The 15,863-nt window shown below is 34.8% G+C and overlaps 1 non-coding gene across 1 annotated transcript; it reads left to right on the forward strand.

Moving 5' to 3' along the window:
* The first annotated feature begins 366 nt into the window (after positions 1-366).
* LOC111721339 lies at positions 367-473 on the forward strand. The gene has a single exon (XR_002770593.1). It is a non-coding gene; the product is annotated as a U6 spliceosomal RNA (small nuclear RNA).
* Positions 474-15,863: the final 15,390 nt, after the last annotated feature.

Raw genomic sequence — 15,863 nt, forward strand, 5'->3', positions numbered from 1 at the left:
TGTATACTTATTCTATGTATCTATATGTAAGATACATAATTATTTCATGTAAGATTATGTAAAAATATCTCAGGCAAAAAGGGGTGATGAGTGGAAAAAGTTTAAGAATCTCTGAAGTAGATAACATGGTCATACTTATCCCTATTTTACAGCAGTTAAAGACTTTTCCTGGGGTAATCCAGGTTAGGAGTAAATAAGGTAGAATTTCAAAGAAGTCCTTTTTGATTCCACATTCAGTCCTTAACTCTACAACACATAATTTAGCCACAAATTTTGATTATACCTAGGATTCCTTCGAATGAAGTTTTCCAAAAACAAGTAAACAAAAAGATTTCCAGTAAAATATGTCTTAAAAATTCTGTCTCTGTGCTCGCTTTGGCAGCACATATACTAAAATTGGACTGATACAGAGAAGATTAGCAAGGCCCCTGTGCAAGGATGACATGAAAATTTGTGAAGCATTCTATATTTAAAAAAAAATATATGTCTCTATGGAGCATTAATATGCATTAATAAATTGATGAATCAATTAATTAATTATTTCCCCCCAATACTATTTGGACTATGTCTCACATTGATTAACCAATGTCTTCTCTGGCTATAAAGTCATCCAAGAAAATCTCATTAAGTTGTTTCCTTTCTGGGCTACTATAATTTTTTGGTCTGGGTAAATGGTATTATGGGTGGTCACTTTTTTTTTTCTTGCCAGAAATATTAAAAAGCTAGAAATATTTTCCAAAGCTTTTTACGCTTGAATGACATTCCTCACTGGCCCCAATGCCTTTGGCTAATTGATTCTCTAAATAAATTAAGTAAGTCCTCAGCCAATCTCCAGAGCAGCTGTTTATGGAATAACAGAGATTGGCAACTTACAAAATGACTGGGGCTTTTACAGGCCTGTGTTTGCTTTTCATCACATTCAAAATTGCCTACTCTGAAAGAGTCACTTTGGTGACCAAATGTATACCGTTTTTTGTGCTTTGAAACCTCCCCCTCCCCACCCCATCCACACATTTTTAACCACACCATTTTAAGTTGGTACTTGATAATATAAATCAGGTCTTGGGAAAGTGGATAAGAAAGTCACTAGAAGGTCTAGTAAGCTGGTCCTTGGTTGTGGCTGATTTTCCTGAGTTATGCCCTGAATGTCTTCCTTCACATTGAAGTTCATTTATTTCTTTTCAATGCCACCCAACCAATGGCACTTCCAAAATCTCATTATCTGTTTCGATATTCAGCCCTGGGGATTCTCATCTCAAACTCAGTAGTAAAAGAGAGTTTGAGAAATTTAGTGCAAAATATAAAGTACCTTAACAAGTGAATTCTACCATTTGTTGATTTTGCAAAGTCTCTTACACTTTGGAGGAGAAATTAAAATGTCATTTAGTAAATTATTACTCTAATAGCTAGTGAATCGAAGAAGACAAGTGCAAGAGAAAAAAAGAGCTTTCTTCTTGTGTGGCAACAGTTCTCCTTCTATAGGGAAGAGGTAATAGATTTTTCCCTTTTTTGAATCTGAGGAACACCTGTGAAAATAGTATTTTCCATGAATTTGTTTAAGGGTGACTTTGGAATGGATTGAGCGAGTCTGGAAAGCAGAAGCATGACCTTCTTTGGAAATCATTAAAAATAGATTAGTTCAGTTGGGAAGATTGCATGACTTGAAGACATGGTATTGGGTAAACCATTGTTTTCTCAACCAGATTATCTGGAAACATTGGTTTCTGCTCAGAAACTTTGGGTGTGTCATGATGTCCAGAGTTCGACTTGGTAGTGGCTTACTAACTTCCTGGCTGGTGGCTATGTGCGAAAACTAATAGCTAAGAAAGTTAAACATTTGTAGTTTCTAAGGGAAGTTTTACAGATAAAGAGAAGAAATTGAACAAAAATAATGTGGAAATAATTTTTTGGGGGCGAGCAGATTGTTTCTTGTAATTTAGGTACTAACAGTCTCAGAGCAAATCCCATATTTGCTTGATTCTATCATATTTTCTGGAAGTTCAGCTTTATTTCTTGCAAAACCTACAAATGTCCTGGATTTGAGCTTTCTTATAGTGAAGTATTATGCTAATTGTAATGGCAATAAGATGATGGTAGGATCATTACTATTCCTGCCTATATGTGGTCTACATAGACCACCTACATGATAGAGCCTGTTATAATATGCTTTTCTGTCAATATCATGTGTTGGAAGTTGATTAGATAGAACAGGAGTCCTTGGCCTTAGTCTAAGGGTCCCCAAGGGATCGATAGGAAAAAAATTCACATATTTACTTTTTACTAATCTCTAACTGAAATTTAGCATTTCCTTTCATTACAAATGTAGACAATTGAGTACCTGTGACTTTGTCTCCGTAGAAATTACAGATATTTTCATATTACATTATGGTTATTCTAAGATATCTTGAAATACCATTTATGTTTATCACTACCTCTTGCTAGATATACTGCAACACATATTTAAAATGTATTTTGATAATAATTTCAATAATAGAATATATTTTAATCTTGCATATTTTTATGCATTTAAAAACTTTACTTATAAGATCAATAATTTTCTTCATATTGTCAAGTGGATCTTTTTAAAAAATTTAAATGAAAAGGTTAAGAACCCTCAATTTAGAATGTGAGAAAACTACCTTTTTTCCCCCCACATGAAAGATATAAGTTAAGATTGAATGATCTCCACAAATCTCATGATGCTGGGTCAGTGGATAAATTTCCCTGAGTGGTAAACCACATCTGCTTGTTTCCCTTCTAGTTTCCCTTTGTTCTCACCAACTTAGAAAACCTCAGCTGACCTCTTCAGTTACTGGAACAAAAATAAAATCACATTTCTGTAGCACTTTAAGGTATTAAAATGCTTTCCTCATAACTCTGTGAAGTAGAGAATGCAAGTTAGGCTCATTTTCTAGATAAGGACACTCAAATGCTGAAAAATTAAGGGATCTTCTGAAGAAGCTCCATGTGCCTAGAGGCATATAGTAAATAAATAGAGGAAGCTAGACTTCACACCTAGATCACTAGATCACTTGACCTCAAGTCTAGATCACTACAGCTCCTATGCACTTTTTAAGGTAGTCCAAAACTAATGCTAGGGTGAGCTCAGGGAGAATAAAGGCAAAAATTAAATGTAGGCTGCTTTTCAAACTTCCCTGTAATTAAAACAAGCTCATTAAATATACTCTATCATATAAAGATGACTGAAAAAGAAATCTAAATTTCTCTATATGTACATTACATATATACGTATATATATATATATATATATATATATATATACACTCACACACACATACATATATTTTCACATTTTAATATTGTGAAAAGCACATCTATAAAACTGATCTTATTTATTTTTCCCTTTAATTTTTGTCAGTTTTCCCCACTATTGTATCCCCAAATTTTCCCCCCACATGAAAGATATGTTAAGATTGAATGATCTCCACAAATCTCATGATGCTGGGTCAGTGGATAAATTTCCCTGAGTGGTAAACCAGTGGGGTAGCACTATGTTTGTGTCCCATATGGCACCTCTCTTGGGATAAGAAGCATGAAATGTGCCTTTAAGTCAACTTTCAAAACAAGGACATGGAAATGTCCCTGGGAACATTGTAGCTAAAGATAGAGAGAAGAGTTAGGGAGAAGTTCATCTAGGGTATGGAGAGTGTGTGTGTGTGGAGAACTTGATTGTCTTATAGCTTCTTATTGGATTACTTACACCTTAAAACTAAGTAGGAATTTTGTTGTTTTTGGATTGCTGAGAAATTTCAAGTGTTGTGAATACCTTCTAAAGTCAGTTTTCTGAATTAAAACCCATGTCACCTTCCCTTAATTTTGGTATTGCATAACCCGATAAATCTGAAAATCTGAAAGATTCAAGCCTTTATAGATTAGTTTTGAGAGGCTCATATCAAGGACCCCTTTGTGTATAAAAATCAGGGAGATGGTTAGTTGCTATGCTCTGAAACAAGTGGCATATATGAACTCAGAATTTAATGAGTAATAGTAATAGACTTTACTGGAAAGAAGTGCTGATCATGGGAGAAGGGCTTTTTAAAAGAGAAGTATCACCTGAATTCAGTAACATCTCATTAGGTACAATTGCTATGTTCGTAGGGAATAGAAATGAATGCTACCTGTACATTTTCGAGCATTTATTTTTTCATGGAGCAGTATTAAAATGTTACCTCCTTAAAAATGGGGGAAGGAACACAACTCATAGAAAGGCGCAATGGTGTAAATGTAACTCCTGCCTGGTCTGGGTAATGTGACTGCCCAGAGTTGTGGTCTTTTTTACCTTCCTGTGGCATGAGCCACTTTAAAAGTTCAAAATTGGTGGCAAGCCACATTGAAACATTGCCAATTTGGAATCCCTAATGAGGCTGGATGGAGGTTGTGATGACTTTCCCATATGGAGAGAAAGGACATTCTGAGCAAACAGTGGTAGGGGAGTCAGAGGGATAGCATAAAGGATTTATCCCAAGATCAGGAAATATATCATTGACAGATTATTTGTTTTCTCTTCAGTGACTTCTTTGCTGGTAGGACATAGGGCTTGTGGCAATGTTCTAGGAAGATAGCAGAACTTCTGAGAAAGCTATATGGTTGGCATTCAATAACTTATTTGAAAAGATAGAGATTGGTACCACATAGGATGACTAGCTCATAAGGAATCTACAATATACTTTTTTTTTTGAGAGAGAGAAATCTTGAACTCATTGCTAGGAATGCTAGAAAAGCTTTGATTTTTTTTTTCTTTTACATTTGGGTCACTTCCCAATGTTCTCTCTCTGATTGCATTAGATAATTATAGCTACACTGATGGAAATATGCAGCATTAAATATTAACTACATTCTAGGCACTGTGTTATGGTCTGTAGATATAGATACAAGCAAGCAAGATAGTTCTTTTCTTCATGAAACTTACACTCCAATGTGGATAAAACAACCCATAAAATGTAACTATCAGGAGAGAGGTACCAGGATATGATATGAAAATGGCCAAGATGTACAGTAGAGGCAGGGATGAGGGCAAGATAAAATTAAAGCTAGCCTATCAGAGCTCAAAATGGTACTGAGAAGAGTTTAATTTTCCACTGGGGAGGCGATGTAGATGATGACCAGGGTCTGTATTCTTATATAACAAAAACAGCTGTCATATTGTCTACATTTGTCCATAAATGCTTTATTGTGCACTTTTAATCCACCATCACTTTGCTAAGAAGATTGAGACAAGCTTCATTGTTCATGAAATTCGAGGTGTTTTTAATCAGTTATAAAATTATTATGATTACTTCTTGTATTCCACCAATTATTTCCTCAAAAATAAGATCAAAACAAACCCCTTATGGTCAAATCCCTACTATGAACCTCTTTAAATTTACCTACAGTAGTGTTAAGATGGCAGATATGTAGTCCATCAATAGTCTCCTTTAAAGCTTTTTTACTTTGACAAAAATAACCTGGCCTTGAACTCTACTAGTATACTAAGAAGCCAGGGTCCGCTCTGTGACAAAGCTTTAGCACAAAACCTAGGACATAATAGTTACTTAATTAATACTTTCCCTTCTCCCTACATCCTTTCAGGCAGAATAATCCAGATGAATAAATGGATGGATGGATGGATGGATGCAGCATTTATTAGGCATTTAATATATACAAAGTAATGGTGATACTAACCAAAAAGTAAGACAGTCCTTTGTTCTTAGGAAACTCATATTCTAATAGAGGAAACAACATGTGTGGATCACTCGGTAACTATATAAGCATTTGTTATCAGTGCTTATTATGTGGCAGGCATTGTTTAAACTTTGGTGCTACAAAAGACAAGAATAAAATCAAAGAAGTAAACAAAAAACAAGCTTTACTTATTGTTCTCAAGGAGTTTACATTTAATGGTTTCACCGTCCCTGGGGTGCAAGGACAAAGCAGATGGAAATGTCTTTTAAAAATACAATTTCTGTTGATAAAACAATCAGTTTCTGATGTTGAATTGTTTGACAAAACCAATGACTTTGGTGGTGAAAAAATTCTTTTCCTGATCTTTAATAGCTACAGCTACTGACACCCATGGACACTATTGCCAGACATATGAAACCTCCTGCTTGTGAATCTCCTGAGAATCCTACCTGTAACTGCCTGATTAAAGAGAGAGTATTGTGAGCTTCAGATTGGGGCACATTGATCTTTTTTTGGACTATACAAGTGACCCTTCCCAGATGGAAGGCTCATAAATTTAGAGTATAAAGAGATCCTTGGAGATAATGACTAGTGCAACCATCTCATTTTTTAGATTGAGAAAACTAACGTTCAAGACTTGAAATGACTTCCCATGATTATTAGGCAGTAAGTGGCAGATCTGTGATTCAAATTAAGGTCCTCTGGTTCTAAGTCAAGCACCTTTCCAACTAAATCACACTTTTTTCTCTTCTTTACTATCCCTTTGATCAGTGGTGACAAACTCAAATACAAATGAGGGCTAGTAAATTCTACATCAAATATTCAACATGTTTGCAGTAGATCACTTCTGGCTCCTATAATGTATTTGAAAATTTGAACAAGTATTTTTGGAGGTGGGGTGGGATTGAAGTTTGGAAATTATATCAATTTAAAAAAATTATTGTTGTTCTAACTGGTCTAAGATTCATATTGTCCACAGAGAAGTCAATATCTAATCTCATTTAAATGAAGGACTATTCCCCACTCTTAATCTCTAAAAGGCCTATCTCATGCCAGCCCTAAAATAATTACAATTTTTTGAAAAAAAAAAAAGGCTGAATCATATTTTCCCCTTTCCTTTCCTCTCCTCCTCCCCTGGCCTCAGTCCAACTCTTCCCCAATAGATTGGAAATGCAGCCAGACCTCTTTTTCAAAAATCAAGTCATTTTAAGCACTTAGAAAATGTATCAGAACTCATTCCATCCTTCATTTAAGAAGGTCTCTGCCAGGCAAGCATCATCATTCTGGATTTACATGATGGGCCCATTCAAATAAGCCCGTGGGCACATTTACATAGATAACCACCAAATTAGATTGAAGGATAGGACCATTTGTATTTGAATATCCAGGGGGTAACCAGAGATAATAAAATGAGCTTGCATTGCTCTGATAATAAGAGACCTTGTGCAAGGTCTCTGGCTAAAAAATCAGCATCCTGGACCAGGACAGCTGGCTTCCTTTCTGATGAGTTTGTCTTCTGGGTTGAATTCTGGCCTGCGCTCAGCACTGCCATGCATGAAACAGATCCACATTTCGGCCTCCATTTGTCTACAGAGGGGGCTTCATATTCAGATTAGCTGTGCTCCAACTGAACCAGATGACAAATTGGTCCAGGGGGTGGGGAGTCAATTATCTATAGCCCATAAACTGTATCCCGATAAGCCCAGATTGATAAGCAATCTAAGAAGGTAAATTACTTCACCACACCCTGGAGGCAATCTTCTAGAACCTACTATTTGAACCTGGGAATATTCCAAGAAGCCTATCAATTCTATTCCATGTTTGCCCATCACATTTCTTTCCTTCCTTTTGTTTTTAAAAAGACCTTAGGAGCAGATATGCTTGATGCTATTTTAGTACCTGGATTGGCCCAAATATATACATACATATATACATATGGATATGGATATATATATATATATATATATATATATTATATATATATACACACACATTCCTATTATCAATTGACATTTGGAGAAAATCAATCTAGGATAAAGGAGACCTATGTTTCATTTCCATGTCTCTTACTAACTAATTATAGGACCCAGGCAAATCATTTAACCTCTACAACTCTGTTTTCTCCTCTATCAAAATAGACTTAATACAATTCTATTTATTTCCAAGGATTGTTGTGAGGATCAAATGAGATTATAGCAGTAGGAAAATACTTTGAAAAGCCATAAAGGGTTCCTCAAATATATAACATATGAATAGTAGGAGAGGTAGCATCCCTTTCATGACTTAAAATAGATCCACAGTACCAAAGCTTTAAGAAGAATTGAAGAAAAGAAATTAAGGCCACCACTGTCCTCAACACCAAAAAGAATTTTTCAAATATACCTGGAAAAATGCTTTTTTAAAAAAAAAAATTCTTAAGCTTCTCTCCTGAATGGACTAGGGAAATGATGATCTTGGAATCATAAAGAATCTTCAAGCAAGCAAACTATTCTTCCAGCACCAGATTTAAAACAAAAACAAAACAAAAAAAACTTTGATATTATTCCTGAGAGTGATAAGGTCTAGATTTAGGGTTCCTGGTGGTCAGGGAGTTAAATGATGAGATTAGTGGTAGGTTCGGGGTTCAGGGAACCAAATGAAGGGGTTTGGCTCCCCTAAATCCCCTTTAGGATTGGCACAAGGTAGGGAATTGTGGGAATTCCCATCTGGTGGTGGAGAAGTCCTTCATAAAGGAATTTATGAACTTGAAAAGCTAGACTGGTAAAAGAAGCTTATTATTGGCATTGGGAAGTCAGCCTTTGCTATGCATGAATTCCCTAGTGGCAAAGTCCTGACAGATAGATATAAAGTTTCTAGTGGAGGAATCCTGGCAGGGAAGTAAAATTTCTAGCAGAGAAATCCCGACAGAGGTATAAAGTCTTGTTAAGGAAATAGGTAAGAAAGATAAAAAGAGGATAACGCTGAAAGAGAATAATTTTTCAGCAGGCAGAGGTTGCTATGCCAGGGAGAGAGATTCCTTGGCATATTAGGTCCTCTGCAAGGACTGAGTTTAAAATTGCCATTTTTATAAAGGAAATCTGAGACAGAAGTATAAACTGAATGAATTTCCCTCAATGCTGTCACTGCCCTCAGGCCTAGGTGAGACCACTTGCCGGGAATGGTTTTGAGACAACAATAGGGGTCAATAGAAATCTAGATCTCCAGTTAAATGGGATTACTTCAACTAGTCCCACCAAAATAAACCACTTTATCTTGATTCCCTTGGGGTGATCTCACAGAGGCAGGGTTCAAAGAGAATCTCTCCTTCATGGAGCTTCTCAAGTGCTCTACCTCATGGCTCATTCCCAAAATAAGAGAGAGAGAAAGAGAAAGAGTTTTGGGGCTCCCCTCATCAAGAGGGCTCATTTCTTGAGTTTCTGCTATCACTGGAGTTCTTGAATTTTAAAGCAAAGAGCATTTTTCATATGACTATAAATGGCTTTAATTTCTTTGTTTGAAATTGTCCTTATCTTTAACCATTTATCAATTGGAGAATCACTTGTATTCTTATAAATTTGAGTCAGTTCTCTGTATATTTTAGAAATGAGGCGTTTTTCAGAACAATAGTTTACTTCTGAGCCTTTAAGTTGCTAAGATAATTAAGTTTGCTTTAATAATTTAAGTTGCTAAGATAAGAAAATCTTTTTCTTATTATAGAACCAGACCAGGGATTTGTAATCATTTTGTGTCATAGACAACCATCTATTCCCCCCCCCCCCCATTAAATGTAAACCAATTACATTTACCAAGTAATGGGTAAAGCTTATGAACACTTTTTAAAAAGAATAACCTTTTAAAATAATTGAAAACTGCTTAATTTCAGTTAAAAATGAATGAAAATAAAGTTGTAAATCTTCCTTCACTCAAGTTCACAGATATCCTGGATTCTATATGACTCTTGCTCTCTGAACTAAAATAACCATATCAAATATAGAAAAATCTCTTGATAACTTTACTCATTTGTTTTAAATAAATTTGATTTAAATGAGAAGTAGATTGCAGCTTTCTTATTTTGTGATGTTAGTGTAATATTCATTATAAAAAAGATGATCATCCCAATTTTCCTTATGTGTGCATTTAAACTGGTCATCTGACTATCATTACATACCTAGTCATTAGCAATAGAAATTGGAGATGGATTTCTGTTTCCTTGAAATCCAGAACCAGACTAATTCAAAGATTATATAGGATTGTGCAAAATAAATCATACTTCTGTTGCATTGATGCTATCAATCTGAAACCATTCATCCAAAAAGGTGAAAATACTATGCTGTGATCTATACTTAGTGCCTACAGTCGTCTCTCTGGGTACAGGTGGCTCTCTCCATCACAAGACCATTAGAATTGGCCTTAATCACCTCGCTGTGGACAAGAGTATCCATCAGAATTAATCACTGTATAATCTTGCTATTGCTATGTACAATGTTCTCCTGTTTCTATTCACTTCACTTAGCATCAGTTCATGTAAGTCTCTCCACACCTCTCTGAAATCATTCTGCTGATCATTTCTTACAGAACAATAATATTCCATAACACTTATATACCATAACTTATTCAGCCATTCCCTACTTGATGGACATCCGCTGTTTCCAGTGTCTTGCCACTACATAAAGGGCTGCTACAAACATATAATAACTTTCAATGGTCAGAACCTTTTTCTTTTGTCTGCTCATTTGCCTAGCCTATTCCTTGGCTTTAACTCTTTATTAAAGTAGGGCTCTGTTTCCAGAGTGGAGGGTGCATTGTCTGAAGTTTTAATTGTTTTGTGCAGCTGTTTTCAGAGATCTTTCTAGGATTCTGACCATAATCATTCTTTTCTGCCCTGGAATTGTTAGGAGTGTCCCTGTTTTCTGCAGCTGTAAGATCTGGTATCTTTGAACAACAAAATCCTTTCTCATTGCTAATAAAGAGACCCCTTGTGAACTGAGGCTTGAGGGATTTGCCACTGCCACTATTACCTATGCCCACTCTTGGTTTGCTGATTTTCTAAGGCACTCTCACCCTACTGACAAACCTTTTCTGTGGACCTTTCAAGTCATCTATGCTATCTCTGGGCTGAGAGGTCTAGAAACCACCAGTGCTCCTGATGATACAGTGCTTTGCTGATGCCAGTCCATTCAATTTTCATTTCCTGGTCATAATAAAAAGGGCTGCTATAAACATTTTTGTACATGTGAGTCCTTTTCCCTTTTTTATGATCTCTTTGGGATACTAACCCAATATAAACACTGCTGGATCAAAGAGTGTGCACAGTTTGATAGCCCTTTGGGCATATTTCCATATTGTTCTCCAGAATGGTTGGACTAGTTCACAACTCCACAAACAATGTGTTAGTGTCCCAATTTTCCCACATTCACTTCAACATTCATCATTATCTTTTCCTGTCATCTTAGCCAATTAGAGAGATGTGTAGTGGTATCTGAGAGTTGTCTTAATTTGCATTTCTCTGATCAATAATGATTTAGAGGATTTTTTCATATGACTATAAATGATTTTAATTTCTTCAACTGAAAATGGTCTCTTTGTATCATTTGACCATTTATCAGTTGTAGAATGGCTTGAATTCTTATAAATTTGAGTCAGTTCTCTATATACTTTATCAGGACTTTCGATGTAAATTCCTCTCCCTCTCCCCCCCCCCCCCCCCCCCAAAAAAAAATTATTGCTTCTCTTCTAATCTTGTCTGCTTTGGTTTTGTTTGTACAAATACTTTTTAACTTAATGTCATCAAAATTATCAATTTTGCATTCCTTAACGTATTCTAGTTCTTCTTTGGCCACAGATTCCTTCCTTCTCCATAGATCTGAGAGGTAGACTATCCTTCATTCTTCTCATTTGTTTATAAAATCACTCTTTATGTCTAAATAATGAATCCATTTCGATCTTATCTTGTTATAGTGTGTTAGGTATGGGTTAATGCCCAGTTTCTGTCATGCTAATTTCCAATTTTCTCAACAATTTTTGTCAAATAATGAGTTCTTATCTGAAAAGCTAGTGTCTTTGGGTTTTTCAAACAAAAGGTTTCATTTACTGTTTACTACAATGTCTCATGAACCTAACTTATTCCACTGAGAGACTACTCTATTTCTTAGCCCATACTAAATGGTTTTGATGACTAGAATATAGTTTTATGTCTGGTACAGTTAGGTCACCTTTATTTGCATTTTTTCATTAATTCACTTGAAATTCCTTGACCTTTGTTCTTCCAGCTGAATTTTGTTATTATTTTTTCTAGCTCTGTAAAATAATTTTTTGGTGAATTTGATTAGTATGGCACTGAATAAGTAGATTAATTTAAGTAATATAGCCATGTTTATTACATTAACTCGGCCTATCCATGAACACTTCATATTTTTCCAATTGATTAGATCTGACTTTATTTGTGTGAAAATATTTTGTAATTGTGTTCATATAGTTTCTGACTTTGCCTTGGCCAAATACTTTATATTGTCCACAGTTATTTTCAATGGAATTTCTCTTTGTATCTCTTTTGCTGGGCTTTGTTGGTAATATATACAAATGCTGATGATTTATGTGGATTTATTTTGTATCCTGCAGCTTTGCTAAAGTTGTGAATCATTTCTACTAGTATTTTAGTTGATTCTCTAGCATTCTCTAAGTATACCATTATATCCTCTGCAAAGAGTGATAATTTGGCTTCCTCATTATCTACTCTAATTTCTTTTTCTTCTCTTATTGCTAAAGTTAAAATTTCTAATACAGTATTGAAAGTAATAGAGATAAAGGGCAAGCTTGTGTCAAGTCTGATCTTACATAGACTTATGGATCTATTTTATCTTCATTACATATGATGCTTGCTGAATGGTCTTAAATAAAATGCTACTGATCATTTAATAAAAACTTTAATTATTCCTATACTATATAATGTTTCAATAGGAATACATATTGGATTTTGTCAAATGCTTTTTCTGTATCTATTGAGATAATCATATGAATTTTTTTAGTTTAGTTTTTGATATGCTAATAGTCTTCCTATTATTGAACCAGTTATATAAGTTCCAGGTACAAATCCTATTTGGTCATGATGTATTATCTTGGGGACAACTTGCTGTAATCTCTTTGCTAATGTTTTACTTAAGATTTTTGCATCAATATTCATTAGGGAAATTGTTCTATGATTTTCTTTCTCTGCTTTGACTCTACCTGATTTAGGTATCAGCACCATATCTGTTTCATAAAAGGAATTTGGTAGGACTCCTTCTTTTTCTATTTTTCCAAAATAGTTTACATAGTATTTGATTTAATTGTTCTTTAATTCACATGCAAATCTATCTGACCCTGGAGATTTTTTCTTAGGGAGTAGATTACTAGTTTGTTCAATTTTTTCTTTCTAAAATACGACTCTTTAAGTAATTTATTTCCTCCTCTGTTAAACTAGGTGATCTATATTTTTGTAAATATTCATCCATTTTACTTAGATTATCAGATTTATTGACACAAAATTGTGCAGAATAACTCCTAATTATTTCTCTAACTTCCTCTTTGTTAGTGGAAAGTTCACCCTTTTTATTTTTGATACTAACAATTTGATTTCTTTCTTTCCTTTTTCTAATCAAATTAACTAAAAAGGTTTATTTTGTTGATTTTTTTCCCATAAAATTAATCTTTAGTTTTGTTTATTAGTTTAATAGTTTTCTTGCTTCTAATTTTATTAATCTTCCTTTTTATTTTCAAAATTTCAAATTTGATATTTAATTGTGAGTTTTAAACTAGCAATTATTGATTGAGATTATTTGAAACAGAAATTGAAAAAAAGATATTTATTTCAACTAATATTTACTATGTACTTACTGTATATAAGCCACTGTCCCAAGTGCTGAAAAGATTTGATTTCAATAAGAAATAATGCTGGCCTTCACTTTGTTTATAGTCTAGTAGGGAGATAATCATAATATATACTCTAAAGAGCCAGGAAATGTGTTAGGAAATATGGGTTTAAAACTGGGTTTTGACTCATATTAACTCTGTGAATCTAGGCGAGTTTTATAATCTCTCAGTCTCATTTTCCTCTTCTGTATCTAATTTGTGGGCCAACATTCCAACTTCTGGGCAAAGATTAGGACCAAACTTGGGAGTGTCTTCTCATCACCAAAAATTGTAAATCTTTGACTATTTTTGTTCCCAACCAGAGTTGCCTTAAGGAAATCTCAGGCTATAGCTTTCATGTTGAAAAGAATGAGTGTTTAATGAAGATTAAAGTCACAATTTTGTACTGTAACAGTCTATGACTTTCTACTGGTTCATCTGCTAATAATACATAGAGTTGAGGCTGGTTCAAATAGGCTTGTCTGTATCCTTCATTGGAAGATGCTCAGTCCTAAACAGAAGATTACCAGCTGGAACTTATCAGGTTGATCACTATCTGCCTTGCAAGGTTGTCAGGAAAACACTTCCTAAATGTGGATTATTATTGTCATTATCATATCATCTGATAGGTACATTGGAGAGTTGCAAAAGAGGGAACATTTAAATTGGTCTTTAATGGATAGGTTAGAATCCAAAGGGTGCAGTATTCTGGGGATAAGCATGAACATAGAGTCCTACTTGGTGGATTCAAGAATTGTCCATTATTGCTGGAGCATACAATACATAGTGGGAAGAAACACAAGTTAAGGCTGAAAATGTAAGGTAGCCTTTCCTGATCATCCCAATTGTTAGCAATTCTCCTTTCCAAAATTGACTCTCCATTTTGTATGTAGGAGGCATAGTTTATAAAAACCAAATAAGCCAACAATCCATGTTGTCTGTGCTTATTATGTTTGACAAATACTGGCTGTGTGACCTTGAGCAAATTGATTAGTCAGTCTTTCGGGGATTTAGGCAACTCTGAGAGTAAAAATATATTGAAAGTTCTGATCTGCAATACTGGAGGGAGTTTCCTGATCTGGGAGTTCCCAATACCAGATATATCACAAATCTAATCCCAATTATGACACTCATAGGTCTATGTGCTGTTTCCCCCAGTAGAATACAGGTTCCTTGATATCAGGGAACTTGTCTTAGTATCCCAATACCTAGCACAGGACCTGGAAAATGCTTAATAAATTAGTAAGGAAGGAAAGAAAGAAACATTTATTAAGTGCTCACAGTTTTCAAGGCACTGTGCTAAACTTTACAAATTAGCTAAATTTGCAAATATTATTCTATTTAATTCTTATAAGAACTTGAGAGGTAAGTTAATAACAGATTATTATTATCACTATTTTACATTTAAGGAAATGAAATCAAAAAGAGATTAACTGAGTAGTCTAGGTCACATTTGAACTCATGTCTTCCAGAGCATAGCAGTCTTTCCATTGTGCTACCTAAATGCCTTCAAATATATGGCAAATTGTTCAAGCATTCTGGATTTTATAGACACCCATTTTCCAGGATATTGCATTGAATTTATGACAAAGAAAACTGTGTGTGTGTGTGTGTGTGTGTGTGTGTGTATCCATGAATTTCAAGTGGATCTTGATCCAGGAGGGCATTCCATGACTAAAGACTAAAAACTCCTCAGTGATATTGAGATTCCATGTAAAAATTTAAGAATGAAGAGACAGATCTTACATCTTGGGAGGAAGTCCAGTTTTATGTGGCATGAAGCCTAAATAAGACAGGTTTAGCACTTTTTATAAATTATAGATGGACTGAAGAGGAGTATAGGTTCTTAAGAGAGGACTACCACCTTCGGTATGAGTATTTATAATTCTTTTTTAAGGATGCCCATTTATCTTTAATGTCTAACCAGTTATCCAGCTCTTACCTATGGTCCAAGAAGAGTAGCCACACTGATAAACCATCTCAGCAGATGGCCCAAACCAGGTTGTGCACTGGGCATCCACGGCCATTACCAACTCTCTTGACTTTTGTCTCACTATTGGACTTAATGATTCTGGAAGAGAGAGTCTTTCTCTTTGCAACTTGCAACTTTGTGCAGCTCTGCCTCAGTTGAATTCAGTTTACTGGCAAGTCAAGACATCATTCTGTGATGTCACTGATCCTCTTTGAAAACAAAGGATAAACTATAACAACACATGGACTGGTGTAAATAAAGAGATTTTGGAATCTTCACACCCATATCTTAGGAATTCAAAGGCACTATTTTCCTTCATGTAAATAAATAAAAAAATAACCCT

Source organism: Sarcophilus harrisii, chromosome 6 (assembly GCF_902635505.1).
Source record: "Sarcophilus harrisii chromosome 6, mSarHar1.11, whole genome shotgun sequence".
Taxonomy (NCBI): domain Eukaryota; kingdom Metazoa; phylum Chordata; class Mammalia; order Dasyuromorphia; family Dasyuridae; genus Sarcophilus; species Sarcophilus harrisii.